General features: G+C 36.3%; 1 pseudogene; it reads left to right on the top strand.

Annotated features, from left to right (window-relative positions):
- The first annotated feature begins 16,474 nt into the window (after positions 1 to 16,474).
- LOC136152327 (elongation factor 1-alpha 1-like) overlaps positions 16,475 to 23,147 on the top strand; it is a 96,994-nt pseudogene continuing 90,321 nt past the window's right edge.

Raw genomic sequence — 23,147 nt, 5'->3', positions numbered from 1 at the left:
CAGGCCTCATATTTCCATTTAGATATGCATTTGGGGGGAATGTATGTGTGTGTGTGTATTTGTATGCATGCATTTAAGTGAAACTGAGTTCGAATCATTTCAAAATTAAAAAAGAATTTTTTTTTGGCTGTAAATTTGATATGGTTTTTGTGTAAGTTGAAACAATACACAAAAGTGTTACAAAGAATCTAACATTTAGTACTTAAACAAAAAAGCAACTGTTATCTTTGATGGAAATTTTATAACATGTAAATGCATCCTATAGACAAAAAATTGATACATAATCTTACACAATCAGTTTCACACTATACATGCTTTTGTGTAATCATAGAAATTGTATTATAATTAATTCTCAATAGAGCTCTCATAAATGTTTTATATTTAGGTGAAATTACATTTTATGGGTATGTTGATGTAACTGAATACTTATGATAATATTTAGGTAGTTAATGTTTCTATAATCCTTTTTATTTATGATAAAATAATCACAATGGTGTGATCACTCACACTCACCTAGAGCCAGACATTCCAGAATGTGAAGTCAAGTGGGCCTTAGGAAGCTTCACTACAAACAAAGTTAGTGGAGGTAATGGAATTCCAGTTGAGCTATTTCAAATCCTGAAAGATGATGCTGTGAAAGTGCTGCACTCAATATGCCAGTAAATTTGGAAAACTCAGCAGTGGCCACAGGACTGGAAAAGGTCAGTTTTCATTCCAATCCCGAAGAAAGGCAATGACAAAGAATGCTCAAACTACCACACAATTGCACTCATCTCACACTCTAGTAAACTAAAGCTCAAAATTCTCCAAGACAGGCTTTAGCAATACATTAACCATGAACTTCCAGATGTTCAAGCTGGTTTTAGAAAAGGCAGAGGAGCCAGAGATTAAATTGCCGACATCTCCTGCATTGTTGAAAAAGCAAGAGAATTCCAGAAAAACATCTACTTCTGCTTTATTGACTATGCCAAAGTCTTTGACTGTGTGGATCACAATAAGCTGTGGAAAATTCTGAAAGAGATGGGAATACCAGACCACCTAAGCTTCCTCTTGAGAAATCTGTATGCAGGTTAGGAAGCAACAGTTAGAACTGGACATGGAGCAACAGACTGGTTCCAAATAGGAAAAGGAATACATCAAGGTTGTATATTGTCATCCTGCTTGTTTAACTTGTATGCAGAGTACATCATGAGAAACACTGGGCTGGAAGAAGCACAAGCTGGAATCAAGATTGCTGGGAGAAATATTGATAACATCAGATATGCAGATGACACCACCCTTATGGCAGAAAGTGAAGAGGAACTAAAAAGCCTCTTGATGATAGTGAAAGAGGAGAGTGAAAAAGTTGGCTTAAAGCTCAACATTCAGAAAACTAAGATCATGGCATGTGGTCCCATCACTTCATGGGAAATAGATGGGGAAACAGCAGAAACAGTGGCTGACTTTATTTTTTGGGGGGCTCCAAAATCACTGCAGATGGTGATTGCAGCCATGAAATTAAAAGACACTTACTCCTTGGAAGGAAAGTTATGACCAACCTAAACAGCATATTAAAAAGCAAAGACATTACTTTGCCATCAAAGGTCTATCTAGTCAAGGTTATGGTTTTTCCAGTAGTCACGTATGGATGTGAGAGTTGGACTATAAAGAAAACTGAGACCTGAAGAATTGATGCTTTTGAACTGTGGTGTTGGAGAAGACTCTTGAGAGTCCCTTGAAGTGCAAGGAGATCCAAACAGTCCACCCTAAAGGAGACCAGTCTTGGGTGTTCATTGGAAGGACTGGTGCTGAAGCTGAAACTCCAATACTTTGGCCACCTGATGCAAAGAGCTGTCATTTGTAAATACTGTGATGCTGGGAAAGATTGAGGGCAGGAGGAGAAGGGGATGACAGAGGATAAGATGGTTGGATGGCATCACTGACTCAATGGACATGAGTTTGGGTAGACTCCAGCAGTTAGTGATGGACAGGGAGGCCTGGCGTGCTGCAGTTCATGGGGTTCCAAAGAGTCAGACACAACTGAGAGACTGAACTGGAACTTGAATATTAATTAAATGTCTTACTGAGTGAAAAAATGTGTATTGCATAAATAAGATAAAAAATATAGCATATTAAACACATACAGAGCCAGTTTTAGTTTGAGAAGACTCTACTCAATAAGTTGATGTTTAGGGCTTCCCTGGTAGTCCAAGTGTTTAAGAATTGGCCTTGCTATGAAGGAGACACATGTTCAAAACCTTGTTGGGGAACTAAAATTGCACATGCCACAGAACAACCAAGCTCATTTGTCACAACTAGAGAGTCCCCAGTGGAAGATCCTGTGTGCCAGACACAGCCAAATAAATAAATAAATGTTACAAAATATAAGTTGATTTTTTTTGCATATCCCTTCCTAAAGGCATATTTCTTTCTTGTGAACTGGAGAATTTATCTTCTTTTTGTTTTATATTATAGTTTTATTACATGTATAGTTATCCTTTACAGATAAATTGTTCTTTTTTGTTTTTGTCCAGTTGCTAAGTCACATCTGACTCTTACCAACTACATGAACTGTGACAGACAGGCTTTCCTGTCCTTCACTATCTCTGGGACTTTGCTCAAACTCATATCCATTGAGTCAGTGATGCCATCCAACCAACTCATCCTCTGTTGCCCACTTCTCCTCCTGTCCTCTGTCTTTCCCAGCATCAGGTTCTCTTTGCACCAGGTGTCCAAAGTATTGGAGTTTCAACTTCAGCATCGCTCCTCCCAGTGAATATTCAGGAATGATTTCCTTTAGGATTGAATGATTTAATCTCCTTGCTATCCAAGGGACTCTCATGTGTCTTCTCCAGCACCACATTCAAAAGCATTAATTCTTTGGCATTCAGCTTAGTTTATGGTCCAAATATCACACCAATACATGGCTACTGGAAAAAAACAGCTTTAAATATATGGACTTTTGTTGGCAAAGTGTATGTCTCTACTTTTTAATATGCTGTCTAGGTTTGTCATAGGTTTTCTTCCAAGGAGCAAACATCTCTTAATTTTGTAGCTGCAGTCACCATCCACAGTGATTTTGGAGCCTAAGAATATAAATCTTTCACCCTTTCCACTTTCTCTTCATCTATTTGCCATGAAATGATGGGCTGGATGCCATAATCTTGATTTTTTGAGTGCTGAATTTTAAGCCAAATTTTACCATTCTCTTCCCTTACCCTCATCAAGTATCTCTGCAATTACTCCTCAACTTCTGCCACTAGAGTGGTTATCATTTGCACAGCTGAGATTGTTGATATTTCTCCTGCAATCATGATTTCAGTTTTGAGTCACCTAGTCCAGTATTTCACATGATGTACGCTGCATGTAAGTTCAATAAGCAGGGTGACAATAGCTTTGACATACTCCTTTCTCAATTTTGAGCCAGTCAATTTTCCTTATCTGTTTCTAATTGTTGCATGTTGACCTGCATACAGATTCTCAGGAGGTGGGTGTTTTTAAGATTGTATGTATTTTTTTGAAACCTTCCCCCCCCCAAAAAAAAATCTATGTTTTTGAATTTATGTTGATACACATAACTCTACATAATTCATTTCAGTTGCTGAGTAATATTTCATTCTATGATTTTATTCATTTCTCAGTCCGTTATCTTAACAATGGACAGACATATTTTGTGTCATGGACAATGCTTCTATCAATGTATTGGGTTATCCACAGAGTATTCTTCCATTCTGGCTAATAGATATGTTATGCTAAAAAATAAAAAGATATAATATTAGAGAAAACTTTTTGTGAGTACTTTGTAGGAGATACATAATATATAGAAAACTCTGATAGAGTATGTCTCAAATATCCTAAGTGTGAGATTGCTGAGTTTTCTGGTAGGCATACCTTCAAATATACTAGAAAAATTTACATTTATTTCTAAAATGGTTGTGCTAATTTATATTCACAATATCAGAGGATGACTGTGCTATCACATTACATATTCTTGGAACTGACAGATTATAAAAGCTTTCTTGTTAATCTGATAAGCATGAAATTGTATTATCTGGTAGCTTTTTACTTTCAGTTTGTTCATCATCTTCTGTAAAAGTTCATTAATAGTTTTTGTCCAAACAAGGTGAAAAGAGCCCTTAGAATGGAGAAAACAATAGCAAATGAAACCATTGACAAAGGATTAATTTCCAAAAGTACACAAGTAGCTCATGCAACTCAATACCAGAAAAACAATCAACTCAGTCAAAAAGTGGGGAAAAGACCTAAGCAGACAATTTTTCCAAAGAAGACGTACAGATAACTCACAAGCACATGAAAAGATGCTCAACATCACTTACTATTAGAGAAATGCAAATCAAAACTGCAATGAGGTATTATCTTACTCCAGTCAGAATGCCCATCATCAAAAAGTCTACAAACAATAAATGCTGGAGAGGGTGTAGAGAATAGGGAACCCTCTTGTATTGTTGGTGGGAATAGAAATTGATACACCCACTATGGAAGACAGTATGAAGATTCCTTAAAAAAAAAACTAGGAGTAAAATCACCATATGACCCAGCAATCCCACTCCTAGGCATATACCCTGAGGAAACCAGAATTGAAAAAGACACATGTACCACAGTGTTCATTGCAGCACTGTTTACAGTAACTAGAACATGAAAGCAGCCTAGATGTCCATCAACAGATGAATGGATAAAGAAGCCGTGTTATGTATATATGATGGAATATTACTCAGCCATAAAGAGGAACACACTTGAGTCCATTCTAATGAGGTGGATGAACCTAGAGCCTATTGTACAGAATGAAGTAAGTCAGAAAGAGAGAAAAATATCATATACTAACACATATATATGGAATCTAGAAAGATGGCACTGATGAAATTATTTCCAGGGCAGCAATGGAGACACAGACCTAGAGAACAGACTTATAGACATGGTGAGGGGGGTGAGGATGAGCGGGGAGGAAGGCGAGGGTGGGATTTATGGAGAGGATAACATGGACACTTACATTACCATATGAAAGTACATAGCCAATGGGAATTTACTGTATGATTCAGGAAACAAACAGGGGCTCTTTAACAACCCAGAGGTGTGGATGGGGAGGGAGATGGGTTGGAAGCTCAAGAGGGAGGGACATGTATGTATCTGTGGTTGGTTCATGTTGACGTTTGGCAGAAAACAGCAAAATTCTGTAAAGCAATTATCCTTCACAAAGGCGAGGGTGGGATGTTTCGAGAAAACAGCATCGAAACATGTATATTATCTATAGTGAAACAGATCACCAGCCCAGGTTGGGTGCATGAGACAAGTGCTCGGGCCTGGTGCACTGGGAAGACCCAGAGGGATCGGGTGGAGAGGGAGGTGGGAGAGGGGAGCGGGATGGGGAATACATGTAAATCAATGGCTGATTCATGTCAATGTATGACAAAACCCACTACAATATTGTAAAGTAATTAGCCTCCAACTAATAAAAATAAATGAAAAAAAAAAATAAAACAACAACAACAACAAAACTCAGTAATGAAAACAAAAACTAATAGGAACTTAAATGCAATACCAGAGTGTCACAGAAATAAATGTCACCAGAATGCAGAAAAAAAAATAAAAAAATAAATTTTGTCCATTTCTATATTGGAATTTATCCAATTACAATTGGAATTTTTATTGAATTAGTTTCCTTTATATATTCTGAATACCAGTAATCTATGCTCTATCAGTTATAGTTGTTGCAACTACATTTTCTCATTCTTCATTCTTGTTTGCTGATACATAATTTCTTAAGTATAATATAGTTGATTTTGGAAGTATTTGTCTGCCTTTTCTGTATTTGCTGTGTCTTGTCTTAAAAATCCTTCTTTATTCAGAGTTTACCAATGTATTTTCGCCTAAATGTGTTAGTTATATTTTTCATTTATAGTACTTTATTCCATCTAGGATTCATTTTTTTTAACATGATAAAAAGTACATATCTATTTAAATTGCTTTAAAAATTAGAACATCTAGGCAAGCAGTATCTGCTTTCTCCTTTATCTGTGTAATACATTTTAAGTCACAGATTGTTTTTTCTGTGTATGTGTATTTCCCTTCCATCATTTTGTTTTCTCCTGTCCTTGGATTTGTGAGGCAGACAATCTGCATTGCTCTATGTAGTCTCTTTTCTCAAAAGAAATGCTTAAAAATTTCCCATCAAGTACTGTTACAGATTTTTCCCTTAAATCTTACATCAAGACTCTTTATTCTTTTTATTTATTTATGTTTACTTATAGTTTTATCACTATATTTTACCCAAATGTTTATATTCATATATTGAGATGATAACATGTGTTTACTCCTTAATCTGATGTGATAAATTACCTTAAATGCTTCTAATATTAAACTAACTTTAAAAAAACAGTATGATGATTATTATCACTATTTGAAAGTGAAAGCGTTAGGCGTTTAGTCATGTCCGACTCCTTGTGACCCCATGGACTATAGCCCGCCTCTGTCCATGGATTCTCCAGGCAAGAATACTGGAGTGGGTTGCCATTCCCTACTCCAGAGGATCTTTCCCACCCAGTGATTGAATCCAGGTCTTTTTTTGCAGGCAGATTCTTTATTGTCTAAACCACCAAGGAAGCCCATTGGACTTCAGTGAAATTTGTTTTTCAATTTTTTTGATTTTTTTCATCTAACAGTATTTATTATCTTATTTAATTAATATATGTATTTTTATTTTGCATTGATCTTTATTGGCATATAGCTGCTTTATCATGTTGTGTTAGTTTCTGCTGTATAACAAAGTGAATTAGCATCTAACTATATTTAAACTTTCATTAATGTTTGTTCTTTGACTCATGTATTGCTTATGAGTATGTTTTTAAATGTCCAAATATTTGTTTCATTGTTTAGTTTATGTCATTATATAGTTCTAAGTTATTTCATCATGATCAACATATATAATCTATATGACACCAATTTTTACAATTTGTTAAAACTTGATTTATGGAAAATACATGGGATATTTTTTATTAAAAACTATTTATGCTGAGGAAGAATAGGCCTTAAGGTGGTGGTGTTTTTAGCTTGCTAAGTAATGCCATACTCTTTGTGACCCATGGACTGCTGCACACCAGGCTCCTCTGTCCTCCATTATCTCCCACGTTTGCTCAAACTCATGCCCATTGAGTCAGTGATGCTATCTAACCATCTCATTCTCTGTCACCCCCTTCTCCTTTTGCCTTCAGTCTTTCCCAGTGTCATGATCTTTTTCAATGAATTGGCTCTTCACATCAGGTGGTAAAAGTATTGAAGCTTCAATTCCAGCATCCAGTCCTTCCAGTGAATATTCAGGACTGATTTCCTTTAGGATTGACTGGCTTGATCTCCTCGCAGTCCAAGAGATTCTCAAGAATCTTCTCTAGCGCCACAAATTTGAAAGCATTGAGTTCTATACATGCCCATGCAATAAAATGTATTTAGTGCATTATTCAAAAATTTAATACTTTGTCATTGAGAATGATGTCAAATCATTTACAAACCTTATGGCATATATGTCTAATCAGAAGAGGTGTAAGGTGTAAAGAACTGGCACATACAGGCAGATGATCACAATCAATAAGTAATTTTAAGAAAGATGTCTTGAAACTCTTACCATTATGGCTGATTTCACAATTATCCCTTGAATTCTAAGAATATATTCTTTTATTACTTGCATATGCATTAAGAATTGTGATAACAGTGAATTGAATTTTTTTTAAAATTCTAATTCAATTACTCCTTCATCCTTAATAGAGCATCTCTTTGTCTGTATAATCTTTCATCCTCAGATTGGGAATCCAGAGCATTTTTAAAGGGAGATTTCAGGGCAGCAGAGGGTGAGAATGTAAGCTGCAAGACCTCCTATTCCGTCATTATCACGTCAGCTCTAGGTCATAAGGTCAGTCAGGTTCAAAAAGTAAAGACTCTTTTGATGGGTGAACCTGGAAAAAATTTGTGGATATTTTGAATCCTCCATAGACTATTTACCCTCTCTTTTAATATTGCAAGCTATCAGTGTCCAGTATTTTAGACTGACTTTTTAAAAAGGCTTTATTTATTTGGAGCAGTTTTAGGTTCACAACCCAGGGATTGAACCCAGGTCTCCTGCATTGCGGGCAGATTCTTTACCATCTGAACCACCAGGGATGCCCTCAAAAAAGACTTTATTTGCTTAGAGCAGCTTTAGGTTCACAGCAGAATTGAAAGGATGATACAGAGCTTTTCCTACATTTCCACTCCCCAATCCCCACACATGCATAACATCTCCTGTTGATCAGTGTCGCCCACTAGAGTAGTACATTTATTACAACTGATGAGCCTACAGTTCTACTTAAAAAATTTTTCAAATTTAATATTTATTTTACTACTTTATGCAAATGATGTGAGTGTACCAAAATGTTTTTGGTCACCTTTTTTTTTTTTTTTTTAATTCATTTTTCTACTAGATTCATGCTCAAACTAAGTCTTTTAGCTCTTTCTTTTCTATCTGTTGACACTCAGATTCCTTCAGGTTTTTTGGTTTCTTTTTCTCATGAAAATATTCTTATTTGCCTTGTTGTCGAAACACTATTTTGATCATTACTTAAATTGGGATAGCACTTCTCTCAGCTGTCACCTGGATTTCCATGCAGAGGAAGAGTTAATAGTGATTAAGAACCTAACTATTGGGGCCAAACTTTGTTGGTTCAAATCTGGACTCTCCTTCCTAGTATCTGGGGAATTTTGGGTAAATTAAGTAAATTTTCCTCATTCAGTCTCTTCACCTGCAAAAGAAAAAAAAGTTTGTCTCATAGAGTTAACTAAATAAACTGTATCTGTATCTGTAAAATAGCTTATGTATTTTATGCACTCAATAAAATTTAGAATTTATAATCTTTCCTATTGTTCTTGGGAAACATATTTTCAATGGCCTGTCTTACTTATACATTCAAGATTTTATCTTTGCTTTAGAATGTTTCATTTCAAGTAGTCTAAATGAATTTATTTTTCTTTATACTACTTTGAATATAATATGGCTTTTGAGTATCATGATTTTTATCTTTCATAAATTTTGGAGAATTAACAGTATTTTAAACATTTTCTTTTCCCTTTTCCTGTCTTTTCACACTAAATCCCAATTAAATCTTACATTTAGTATTCTTATTTAGATCTTCAATTCTCTTAAAAATAGAATTGCATTCATTTTATTAATTTCCTTCTTGTCTGTGCTTCATTCCAGTCTAATTTATATATATATGTGTACATACACACACATGTATATGTTTTCCGAATAACTGTAAGAATTATGTCAAAATAAGCAGTAGAAGAAATTCCAGTCTGTTAGTGGGAGTGCATTCCTAGACACTGGAAAGAAGTAATTTGGTTTAGAATAATTAAATAACTAAGTTTTTTGTCAATAAAGATTTTGTTTATTAGATGTCTAATGGAACTTTGGATAATGCTTGGTATATGGTAGATGCTCAATAAATATTTGCTAGGTGTCTAAATAAATGGTTGACTAAGGAGAAGGAATTGGCAATCCACTCCAGTACTCTTGCCCGGGAAATCCCATGGACGGAGGAGCCTGGAAGGCTACAGTCCACGGGGTTGCAAAGAGTCAGGCACGACTGAGCAACTTCAGTTTCAGTTTCAGCTTAAGGTATGAGTTGAAGTTAAAAATATTTAAGCTATTTTGAGGTTTATGTAGTACATGACAGATGACTAGGTCTTTTGTGAACTAATCCTTAACAGAGACAAAATACTGTATTAGATAAGAATCTGACTTTGAGCCATTCCTGTCATCTCATGGATAGACATTTTCTAACTTTGTGTATCAGTTCCTTTGTTCTTCAACTTTGGTAGGGAAGTGATGAGAAATTTTGCTGTCAGTAACTTAAAGGGTAGTGCTTCCTAGTTTCACTGCTGTTTGATTTGTATGCTTTGTTTATTGCCTGTGACACGAAAAATATGACTTAGTGGGGGTTGACTGCTGTCATGAGTTAAGCTACACTCTGCACTGTGTATTCAGATTTTATTTGGAGTGTACCAGGCAGCTGACAGCAACTTTTGATCAGTTCTAAATGAAACAGTTAAAATGACCTACTCCACAGAGCTCATACCAGTAATTGTGAAATTTTTGAGTGCTTGAGTATGGATAGTATCCATGAAATAAAATTCTGGATCTGAAGAATTGTGGCTTCCTACTATTTTCCTATACTGTAATTTGCATGCCCATTTTGCTGCATGAGAGTTTAAACTCAATGAAATTTAATTTCTGTATCTCAGACATTGTGCCTGACAATAATGCCAGGAGGCACCTATACATAAAAGTCAATATCTAACAGCAAGTATTATGAGTTGAAATTGTGTGACCTTACAAATTCACATGGTGAAATCCTACTCCTCAAAGTCTCAGGAAGTGACCTTTTTTAGAAACAAGATCTTTATGGAGGTAATCAGGATAAGATGAGATCATGAGAGTGAACTCCAACCGAATGTGACTGCTGTCCTTATAAAAGGGGGGAAGTTTGGAGATAGATTGGATCATAGGAAAAGCTAGAGAATTCCAGAAGAACATCTACTTCTGCTTCATTGACTATGCTAAAACCTTTGACTGTGTAAATCACAACAAACTGTGGAAAATTCTTAAGAGATGGGAATCCCAGACCACCTTACCTGCCTCCTGTGAAACCTGTATGCATGTCAAGAAACAACAGTTAGAACTGGACATGGAACAAAATTGGGTGGACTCAAACTTGGCAAAGGAGTACATCAAGGCTGTATATTATCACCCTGCTTATCTAACTTAGATGCAGGGCACATCATGCGAAATGCTAGGCTGGTTGAAGCACAAGCTGGAATCAAAATTGCCAGAAGAAATATCAATAACCTCAGATGTGCAGATGACACCATCCTTATGGGAGAAAGTAAAGAGCAATTAAAGAGCCTCTTGATGAAAGTGAAAGAGGAGAGGGAAAAAGCTGGCTTAAAACTCAGCATTCAAAAAATTAAGATCATGGCATCCAGTCCCATCACTTTGTGGCAAATAGATGGGGAAACAATTGAAAGGGTGACAGACATCATTTTCTTGGGCTCTAAAATTACTGTCATGAAATTAAAAGATACTTGCTCCTTTGAGGAAAAGCGATGGCAAATCTAGACAGCATATTAAAAAGCAGAGACATTACTTTGCCAACAAAGGTCCATATAGTCAAAGCTAGGTTTTTTACAATAATCATATACAGGTATGAGAGCTGGACAATAAAAAGGGCTGACCATTGAAGAATTAATGCCTTCAAACTGTGGTGCTGGAGAAGACTCTTGAGTCTATTGAACAGCAAGAAGATCAAACCAGTCAATCCTAAAAGAAAGCAACCCTGAATATTCATTGGAAATACTGATGCTGAAGCTAAAGCTCTAATACTTTGGCCACCTGATGTGAAGAATTGACTTATTGGAAAAGACCCTGGTGCTGGGCAAGATTGAAGGCAGGAGGAAAAGGGGACAACAGAGGATGAGATGGTTGGATGGCACCACTGACTCAATGGACATGAATTTGAGCAAGCTTCGGGAGATGGTGATGGACAGGGAACCCAGGCATGCTGCAGTCTGTGGGGTCACATAGAGGTGGACATGACTGAGTGGCTGAAAAATAACATCAAGGAATAGAGAGAGAATGTCATGTGAAGATAAAGGTAGAGATTGGGGTGATGCTTCTACATCAAAGAGTGACAGCGAAACCTCCAGAAGTTATGTAAGAAACATGGAAAAGATTATTCCTCACATACTTCAGGAGCAATCAACCCTGTTGACACCTTGATCTCAGATTTGGAGTCTCCAGACTGTAAGCTAATAAGTTTCTTTTGTTTTAAGCCACTCAGTTTGTGGTATTTTGTTATAGCAGCTCCATCAAACTAAAACACCAAGAAACTTGATCCCTTTTTGTTGTTCTTAATTAAATTACTTCCTTTCAGCTGCTAAGGATATACTCACAGATGAGGAGCTAAAACCATGTCTTTCTTGTTGAAAATTTATAAATGTCCAGTGTTTTTGATGTGAGCATTGGCATGCTGAAATTAATATTTTGGAGACTATGAATAATGGGATTTTGCTTGTATTTGTAAAGCTTCTTGATGTTTAAGGATAAAAGCATTAGATAAAGTACACATTAAAAATATAATCAGTGTGAAATACATTGAGAGTCAGCTAGGATTATGCTCAGTGGGAAGCTGGCTAATTGCAGTGCTTTTCTGATTAAGCCATTATAAAGATACCTAAAATAACTGACTCCCTACTTGGCCAGTTGATTATGGTCCACCATCATTTTCCCTAAAATAGGTGCTTGGGTTATACTCAGTATGCAGAACTGTGGCTTACAAGTCTCATGCAGTGTTTTGGGGTCTTCATGGAAAGAAAATACATAGTTTAAAAATCATCTTAGCTTTATGTCTTTAACATGAATATGGTAGGCAGAATAGTGCCATGCACCTCCCCCCAATATGTCCACACCTCAATCTGCAGAAACAGTTTATTTTCTCAGCAGAGTTCAGAGTCAGAGGGAGATATGTCTAAGGAACAAGGATCAGACAGATGCAACATTGCTGAGTTTCTGCTTTGAGGATGGAAGAAAGCGCCATGATCTGAGAAACAAGGGCAGCATCTAGTAGATGGAAAAGGCAAAGAAATGATTCTTGCCTAGAAACTCTGGCAGGGAAGGCAGCCCTGCCAACACCAGGATTTCAGCTGAGTGAGATTTGGGTTGAACTTCTAACCTACTGAACTGTAAAACAGTAATTTGTGTTGGTTTAAGCTTCTAAATTTGTGGTAATTTGTTACAGCAGCAATAAGAACCTAATGCTACTGCTGCTGCTGCTAAGTCACTTCAGTCATGTCCGACTCTCTGCGACCCCATAGACGGCAGCCCACCAGGCTCCCCGTCCCTGGGATTCTCCAGGCAAGAACACTGGAGTGGGTTGCCATTTCCTTATCCAATGCATGAAAGTGAAAAGTGAAAGTGAAGTCGCTCAGTTGTGTCCAACTCTCAGCAACCCCATGGACTGCAGCCTACCAGGCTCCTCCGTCCATTGGATTTTCCAGGCAAGAGTACTGGAGTGGGGTGCCGTTGCCTTCTCCGAAAAACCTAATAACAATGGATAAATTGTTAATACATGTTGATCATCTAATTGTGCAAGATGCTTTAAATTTTATGGGACAGATTGTAAATAATAACAACAACAATTCATTGTGAAGCTGAATGAGATACAAGACTCAGTATTTTTAAATCCCATTTATGTTCATCAGTTCAGTTCAACTTAGTCACTCAGTCTTGTCTGACTCTTTGCGACCCCAGGGACTGCAGCACGCCAGGCTTCCCTTCCTAAGTTGTTACCTCCCCCCTTTAAAGAAAAAATTTATTGTAGTATAGTTGATTTACAATACTGGGTTAGTTTCAGATGTACAGCAAAGTGAATCAGTTATATATGTATACATATATCCACTCTTTTTTAGATCTTTTTCCATATAGGCCATTACAGAATATTGAGCAGTTCCATGTGCTATACACAAGGTCTTTATTTTCTGTTTTATATATGATAGTCTGTATATGTCAATCCCAATTTTTAAATTTATTCCCCTCCCCTTAACCCCTCATAACCATAAGTTTGTTTTCTACATCTATAACTTTACTGTTTTGTAGATAAGTTCATTGTACCTTGTTTAGATTCTACATACAACCAATATCATATGATATTTGTCTTTTTCTGACTTCACTCAGTATGACAATCTCTATGTCCAATCATGTTGCTGCAAATGGTAACTTTTGTATGGCTGAGTAATATTCCATTGTATATATGTACCACATCTTTATCCATTCCTCTGTCATTGGACCTTTAGGTTACTTCCATGCATTGGCTATTGCAAATACTGCTGCAATGAACATCAAGGTGCATGCATCCTTTTGCCTTTTGGTTTTCTCTGGATATATGTCCAGGAGTGGGATTGCTGGGTCATATGGTAGCTCTGTTTTTAGTTTTTTGAGGAAATTTCCATAATGTTCTCTGTAGTGGCTGTACCAATTTACATTCTCAAAAGTTTAGGAGAGTTCACTTTTCTCCACACCCTCTCCAGCATTTATTATTTGTAGATTTTTCATGATGGCCATTCTGACCAGTGTGAGGTGATACTTCATTGCAGTTTTGATTTGCATTTCTCTAATAATTAGTGATGTTGAGCACCTTTTCCTGTGCTTTTTGGTCAGCTGTTTGTCTTCTTTGGAGAAATACATATTTAGATATTCTACCCATTTTTTGATTGGCTTGTTTGATTTTTTGATAGAGTTGTTTGATTTTTTGATATTGAGCTATGTGAACTGTTTGCATATTTTGGAGATTAGCCACTTGTTAGTTCTTTATTTTCAATTATTTTCTCCCATGCTGCAGGTTGTCTTTTTGTCTTGTTTATGATATCTCTTGCTGTGCAAAAGCATTTAGGTTTAATTAGGTCCCATTCATTTGTTGTCTTTATTGTCATTACTCAAGTCAATGGATTGAAAAAGATCTTACTGCAATTTATGTCGAAGAATGTTCTGCCTATGTTTTCCTTTTAATTTTTTTTTTAGTATCCAAACTTGCATTTAGGTCTTTAATCCATTTTTATTTTATTTTTACTTATGGTATTCAGTTCACTTCAGTTCAGTCAATCAGTCATGTCCAACTCTTTGTGACCACATGAATCACAGCACGCCAGGCCTCCCTGTCCATCACACACTCCCCGAGTTTACTCAAACTCATGCCTATCAAGTCGGTGATGACATCCAGCCATCTCATCGTCTGTCGTCCCCTTCTCCTCCTGCCCCCAGTCCCTCCCAGCATCAGGGTCGTTTCCAACGAGTCATCTCTTCGCATGAGGTGGCCAAAGTATTGGAGTTTCAGCTTTAGCATCAGTCCTTCCAATGAACACCCAGGACTGATCTCCTTCAGGATGGACTGGTTGGATCTCCTTGCAGTCCAAGGGACTCTCAAGAGTCTTCTCCAACACCATAGTTCAAAAGCATCAAATTTTCAGCACTCAGCTTTCTTCACAGTCCAAGTCTCACATCCATACATGACCACTGGAAAAACCATAGCCTTGACCAGACGGACATTTGTTGGCAAAGTAATGTCTCTGCTTTTTAATATGCTGTCTAGGTTGGTCATAACTTTCCTTCCAAGGAGTAAGTGTCTTTTAATTTCATGGCTGAACTCACCATCTGCAGTGATTTTGGAGCCCAAAACAATAAAGTCTTTCACTGTTTCCACTGTCTCCCCATCTATTTGCCATGACGTGATGGGACCAGATGCCATGATCTTAGTTTTCTGAATGTTAAGCTTTAAGCCAACTTTTTCACTCTCCTCTTTCACTTTCATTAAGAGGCTTTTTAGTTCCTCTTCACTCTCTGCCATAAGGGTGGTGTCATATGCATATCTGAGGTTATTGATATTTCTCCCAGCAATCTTGATTTCAGCTTGTACTTCTTCCAGCCCAGTGTTTCTCATGATATACTCTGCATATAAGTTAAATAAGCAGTGTGACAATATACAACTTTGATGTACTACTTTTCCTCTTTGGAACCAGTCTGTTGTTCCATGTTCAGTTCTAACTGTTGCTTCCTGACCTGCATACTGGTTTCTCAAGAAATACTTATGGTATTAGGAAGTATTTTAATTTCATTATTTTACATGTAGCTGTCCATTTTTTTCCAGCACCACTTGTTGAAGAGATTGTTTTTTCTTCATTATATATTCTTGCCTATTTTCTCATAGATCAGGTGACCAAAGATGTGTTTATCTCTGGACTTTTTATCCTGTTCCATTGAGCTATGCTTCTGTTTTTGTATCAGTACCATGCTCTTCTTATGATTGTAACATTATAGTATATTCTGAAGTCAGGGAGCCTGATTCCTCCAGCTCCATTTTTCTTTCTCAAGATTGTTTTGGCTATTTAGGATCTTCTGTATTTCCATACAAATTGTAAAATTATTTGTTCTAATTCTGTGAAAAATGTTATTGATAATTTGATAGGGATTGCACTGAATCTGTAGATTACTTTAGGTACCATAGTCATTTTCACAATATTGATTCTTCCTGTCCAAGAACATGGTATATCTCTTTGTGTCATCTATGATTTCTTTCATCAGTATCTTATAGTTTTTTGAGTACAGGTCTTTTGCCTCCCTGGGTACATTTATTCCTGGATATTTTATTATTTTTGTTGTGATGATACATGAGGTTGTTTTCTCATTTTCTCTTTCTGATCTTTTGTTGTTAGTGTATAGGAATGCAAGAGATTTTTGTGTATGAATTTTGCATCCTGCAACTTGACAAAAGTCATAGATGAGCTTTAGTAGTTTTCTGGTAGCAGTTTTAGGATTTTTGTATATCATGTCATCTGCAAACAGTGTTACTTTTACTTCTTGTTTTCCTATCTGGATTCCTTTTATTCTTTTACTTCTCTGATAACCATGGCTAAGTCTTCCAAAACTGTGTTGAATAAAAGTGGTGAAAGTGGACATCCTTGTCTTGTTTCTGATCTTAGAGGAAATGCTTACAGCTTGTCACCATTGACTATGATGTTAGCTATAAGTTTGTCATATATGGCCTTTACTATTTGAAGTGGGTTTCCTCTACACCCACTTTCTGGAGAGTTTTTACCATAGATGGGTGTTGAATTTTGTCTAAAGCTCTTTTTGCATCTGTTGAGATGACCATATGGCTTTTATTCTTCAATTTGTTTACATGGTATATCACATTAATTGTTTTGCATATATTGAAGAATCCTTGCACCCCTGGGATAAATTCCACTTGATCATGGTGTATGATCCTTTTAGTGTGTTATTGGATTTGATTTGCTAGTATTTTGTTGAGGATTTTTGCATCTATGCTCATCAGTGATATTGGCCTGTAATTTTATTTTTGACATCTTTGATCTTGGCAAAAGGGTGGTGGTGGTCTCATAGAATGAGCTTGGGAATGTTTCTTCCTCTGCAATTTTTTTGGAATTTTCAGAAGGTAGGTGTTAAGTATTCTCTAAATGTTTGAAAGAGTTCATCTGTGGAGTTGTCTGATCCTGGCCTTTTGTTTGTTGGGAGTTTTTTAATCACACATTTTATTTCAGTACTTGTGACTGGTTCTGTTCATGTTTTCTGCCACTCCCTTCTGGCCTGCAGATTTTCTGCTAAAAAATCAGCTAATAACCTTATGGTGATTCCCTTGTATGTTATTTGGTGCTTTTCCCTTGTTGCTTTTAATATTTTTTCTTTGTATTTAATTTTTGTTAAGTTTGATTACTATGTGCCATGGTGTGTTCCTCCTTGGATTTATCCTATATGGGGCTCTGAACTTCCTGAATTTGAGTGGCTATTTCCTTTCCCAATTTAGGTAAGTCTTTCACTATAATCTCTTCAAGTATTTTCTCAGGTCTTTTTTCTTTCTCTTCTTCTTGGGACCTCCTATAATTTTAATGTTGTCATGTTTAATATTGTCTCAGTGGTCTCTAAGACTGTCCAAATTTCTTTTCTTTTTATTTATTCTGTCTGCAGCAGTGGTTTCCACCATTTTGTCTTCCAGCACACTTATCTGTTCTTCTGCCTCAGTTTTCTGCTATGTATTCCTTGCAGAGTATTTTTCATTTCCACCGTTGTATAGTTCATCTCCCTTTACTTCTTCTTTAGTTCTTCTAGGTCTTTGTTAAATATTTCTTGCATCTTCTCAATCCATGCCTCCGTTATTTTTCTGAGATCTTGGATCATCTTAATTATCACTATTCTGAATTCTTTTTGAAGGTAGATTGCCTATCTCCTCTTTGTTTAGTTGGTCTTATAGGTTTTTACCTTGCTCCTTCATTGGAAACAGACTTCTCTTTAGCCTCACTTTGTCTAACTTATTGTGTTCATGGTCTCCTTTCCACAGGCTGTGGGATTGTAGCTCCTCTTCTGATGTCTGCCCACTGGCTGGTGAGGTGGTTATTGAGCACAACCTCCGCTGTGGTTTTAGCCCCACTTCTGCTTGTGTTCCTCCCACAACATCTGTTCCCAAGGTTTCCCTGGAGCACAAGCGCCCATGCAGGCCAACAGGGGTGGAGACATCAGTGGGCATGCCCATCAAGGCCAGCACAGCCCAAGAAAGCTTGGTGAGGGTGGGATATGGGAGGAAGTTCTTTAGACATGTGACAAATAAAATTGGCATAGACCAAACTGTAAAGAACTGTTTCTATTGATAATAAAAAGCCAAAAATTAATGAGGTTTTTCACAGTACATATTTTGAACTGCTGAAACATTTGTTTTTCGGAAGGAGTGATGTTTTCACAAGATTCAGTGTTAGAAAGTTAGTGCTCTATCATTAAACTTAAATATACAGTCTAATTTTATATATTATTACTCTGTTGGTTGTGAACCACAGAAAGTATATTTATCTGTATTAGCATTTATTATCTGAAAGAATTGTTGACTCACCTAATGGAACAATCTGGAAGCATATCTTGCTTCAGGCATTGAGACATTTAAATTAGAAGCAGGGAAAATTGAATCCATGCTACAATTAATATAGATAGATAGGTAAATAGATAAGTGATAGGTAGATACACAGATAGATAGAATTGCAAAGCTATTCTAGGTATAGTTTTTAAATAATTCAGACTAGAAAAATGTAATTGAAACATTAAATTGGAGGAAAGGGAAAGAGGGATTTTATCAAGGATCCTTGTTTTTGTTTGTTTTTTCTGATCTGAGGTTTTATGCTTCTGTGAGCACTACACATAGTCCTTCCAGCTTTCATGTGCTTTCTGAGGATGCACTGTTATATCAGGAAATGCTTATGGATTCTAAGACATAGTTGATAAAAGCAATTCCTTAAATACTAAAAAAGAAAACGTCAATATGAGCACTCTTTGCAATGTATGTCAAGGGAAAAGCACAACTACGAGGACCTCCACCTTGATGCTAAACATCTGACTCTTTTGAGTAAGTTGAGGTTCTTTTCTGAAACATTTATAAACTCTAAAATTTATAATCACTTGAAATGGTCTTTTTGAAAATGATGACTTTTAATCATTTGGATTTCATGATTTCATAATTCTAAAAATGGTTTAGCATTCTTTAAATTTCAAACACTAGTTAATTCTTTTTAGATAATCTACAAGTTCTTATAATAATACTGGTAGGGAAAAGTATTTGCTTTTCAAGCAAACTAAATGTGACAACTAATCATTCAGGCTATTTGCCACCTGGTGCAAATATTGAATAATAGCTCCTACTTATCTCTAGTGTGATTCAGCAATAAAGAAGTGTCATCTACTTCCTAAAAGGTCAATTGGATTATTAATTAAAAACTAATTACCCCACTTATGAATTCTGTATAGTTAATTTGCACTCAATAATTCTCGATACTAGGTTTACTAGGAATCATTTTTCTTGGCGATTGTTAACTTTATGTTAGCTGTAATATTTATAGAAAATAAAATATATATTGAAATGTAAAGTCCACAATTTTTCCAAGCTTATACTATAAACTAGTTAAAATGAATTCCTTTTAAATTGCTAGTGAATTAGGCACATATAATTAGCTGAGTTTCAATTTATGAAGGTATGCATTGTTTTATATTACTTCCTCCATTTATATTGCTCTGGATTTTATTGTCAGTTTTTCCTACAATATAATTTTCATGGATTTATTTTGCAGATACTTTATACATTTTGGTCTGAATCTCTTTTTCACATACATTGATGCATTATTTATTTAAATGAACAAATCTGTTTTGGTTTGGTAGAGAAAAAAATACTCATCAGTCTGCCTCACACAGAAGCCATAATATTCATGTTCTGTATCAATTCTGATGCCTATGAGATTATGTATAAAGTAGATTTAGAGGAATCATCTTATCATGTTCTTTCTCTGAATTCTCTTCAAAATTAGAAGAGACTTTGATACATTCCATGCTGTGATATAAATTGTGGTCAACACCTAGACTGCATATTCTCTTGGAATATTATGGTAGGTATAACCTGAAAGTATAGACTTTTTCATAGGATGTAGCAACACTTGAAATTAATACAGTTCCTATGTTTACAAAGCACTAAATCTTTATAATAACACTGTGAAATAGACATTATTGAATTTTGAATCATTCATATAGAATAAATCAATAATGGATGAAGCATAGGTTTGCTGTTGTTTAATATTTAGAGTAGGGTTTGAAGCTTGTATTTTACTTCTCAATACTTCAAAGTTTCTTAGAATTTTATAGTTTCAATTTCTTTGATCTAACAAACAGAAACAAATACTACCCAATGACAATATTGTCAACCAAATTTTTTTTGGAAGATATAGGTACCATTTATCACGAGTTTATTATCTGTCAGGCACTATGCTAAGAAGTGATTTTTTTCTATTATATCATTTGGTTTTTGCAACCACAATATGAGGTGAATTATAAAATAGCTTATGTTTATGTTCTGTTTATCAATGTTCAGGCACAGTTCTCAGTGCTTCTATATATTATTCCATTTAATAACCACAAAATATTGCAAATGAATCATATACCTTTGCTATTATTGCCATTTTACAGATCAGTCAACATTGGCTTAAAGAACTTAAGCAACTAACCTGATCACATGACTTTTCAATGGTGGAACCAAATCTCAAACTTAGGAACCCTGCCTCCAAACTCTACTCTTCACCACTGTGTCTGTTACTCTCTAATAAATACATCCTCCAATAGAACCTAGTAAGCTATGTTAGTGATGCACAAAAACTGCCTTTCATTCTCCTTTCTCTTCTCCAGTTTACAAATTAAGAAGCTGAAAGAAAAAATTAAGCATCCTATCAGAGATCACATTAAGAAATGTGAAGCTGGACTCAAACCAGCCTTACATTCACATTTAGTGTTTTGTTTTATTTTGTTGTATTCTTATCCTTTTACCACAGCTGCCTTTACACATTCATGTGCAAACTGAAGTAAACAGCCAGACTTTGGCAGACAAATGTCTTGATTATATACATCATGGTTTTTGTGAAGATACTTTAGATTCAGAACATTTCCAAAACAAATTTATTCTCCTGTTTTATGTGCCCTGGACAGAAATCCTACAAAAATGCTAAAACCTCCAATCCAGAAGTTATCTGGGCTAAATGTGCATACTCTTTAACAGTAATGTATTCCTTCTTGAGTATTTATGAACAATATTAAGGCAAGATATTGTAAAAGCTTTAAAAGACTTACATAAATTTTAAAAACAGTGATTTCAGTGATATGGCTCTTAAGTTTTAAGCTACCTTCATATAGAGGCTGTACCAGAAAATTGTTCTTTGGTTTTGTTTATTTTCTAGAAGAAAATCAGTGAACTCTCAGATATTAGGGAAGAGTCACTTTACTGCAGAGTGACTGAATTGTCAAATCTACAACTTGTCCTACGATTGGCTTGATGAAGTTTTTGTTTCCCTCAATCCCCAAAAGGAGCTCCTTGAAAGCAAGGCTTGTGTCCTATTTGTCCTTACATTTCTAGTGCTTTGTTCATGTAAACCTGTCCTTATCTGCCTTGCTCTCATTTCAGTCATATCTGCCCTGTTTACTTGTGTTCTGAAATTTATGCCCTCTCATCATTGCAAGGACCACACTCTATCAAAGATGCTCCTGCTCATGCATGTTCCTCTGGTTCTTCCTTAAAGCTTTAGACACGACATGCTCTGTTCATAATAAATGGTAATAACAACAGCCAAGCCACATAATTCTCTCAACACTAAGTTCTCCTTAGCAAGCACACTATTTCTTTTCTTTTGAAGCCAACAGTCTTGGAAAAATAACCCATTTTTCTCGTCATCACTTTTAACACATTTGTTATCCAACACATAACGGTCTGACTTCACCCACAACCAGTCCAATAAAACTGATGTAATTGCGATTGCATGGTTATTTATAACCACACTATACCTATATTAGATGGATGAACAGTATTCAATTTTTATTACTGATGTTTGAACCAGTCAATATGTAACAGGTTTCTCTTTCATGCCTGAGTTCTGAAACATTTGAGAAAATAGGACATGGGTCAGTGAAAATGGAGAGTAAAATGCCAGCATTATCACTTACAGTACCTAAGTTGAAGGACATGGATTCTGTGTGAGTCAAATAGGCTTTCTAACACCTCCATGAATCAAATGTATCCCAAACTGTAAGCCTCCCTCACAGAGATAAGAATTTTTGCCATGGCAGGGAATAGAAGGTAAGACCTATCTGCAGGTTCCTTTTTCTAATTCACTTTTCTCAGGGGAAAGAAAAGCCATGAAGGTCACTTTAAGAGCTGTTTCTTTACATGGAATCATGAGATCAGGGATAAAAGAAGTTCTTTTGTTAATACTTTTCTTACTTGAGCTCTTTGTATAGTTCAGCCTGTACAAAAGACTACAGCCTAAAACTACAGCTTTTAGTTACAAGAACTACAGCCTAAAGCTGGTGGCTCAGAGGATAAAGCCTCTGCCTGCAATGCGGGAGACCTGGGTTCGATCCCTGGGTTGGGAAGATCCCCTAGAGAAGGAAATGGCAACCCACTCCAGCACTCTTGTCTGGAGAATCCCATGGACAGAGGAGCCTGGTGGGCTACAGTCCACGGGGTCGCAAAGAGTCGGACACAACTGAGCGACTTCACACACACACACAAAGCAACATGGGTTTGAACTGCATGGGTGCACTTATAAGCGGATTTTCTCAATAGTAAATACTATAGTACTATGCAATCCAAGGTTGGTTGAATTGACAGATGTAGACAAACCACATGTGCAGAGGACCAGCCATAAGTTATAATTGGATTTTCAGCTACATGAAGGATGGGTCCCCCTAACCCCTGCATTGTTCAAGGGTCAACTGTATATGTGACAGAATTATCATATGCGTGCATCCTTAGTCACTCAGTACCTCCCAGGGTCCTCTGTCCATGGATTTTTTGGGAAAGAATATTGAAGTGGATTGCCATTTGCTCCTGCAGGGGATCTTCCAGACCCAGGAATTGAACCCGGGTCTCCTGCGTCTCCTGCATTGGCAGGCAAATTCTTTACTAATATGCCACCTGGGAAGCCCAAATTATCATACACTCACCATTAAACTTTTCTTCTTCCTTAGCCTATCTTTTAATTCTAATTTCTAA

This window comes from Muntiacus reevesi, chromosome 21 (assembly GCF_963930625.1).
Source record: "Muntiacus reevesi chromosome 21, mMunRee1.1, whole genome shotgun sequence".
Lineage (NCBI taxonomy): Eukaryota > Metazoa > Chordata > Mammalia > Artiodactyla > Cervidae > Muntiacus > Muntiacus reevesi.
The sequence above is the reverse complement of the archived record's forward strand: the minus strand, read 5'-3'. Positions and strand labels throughout refer to the sequence as shown.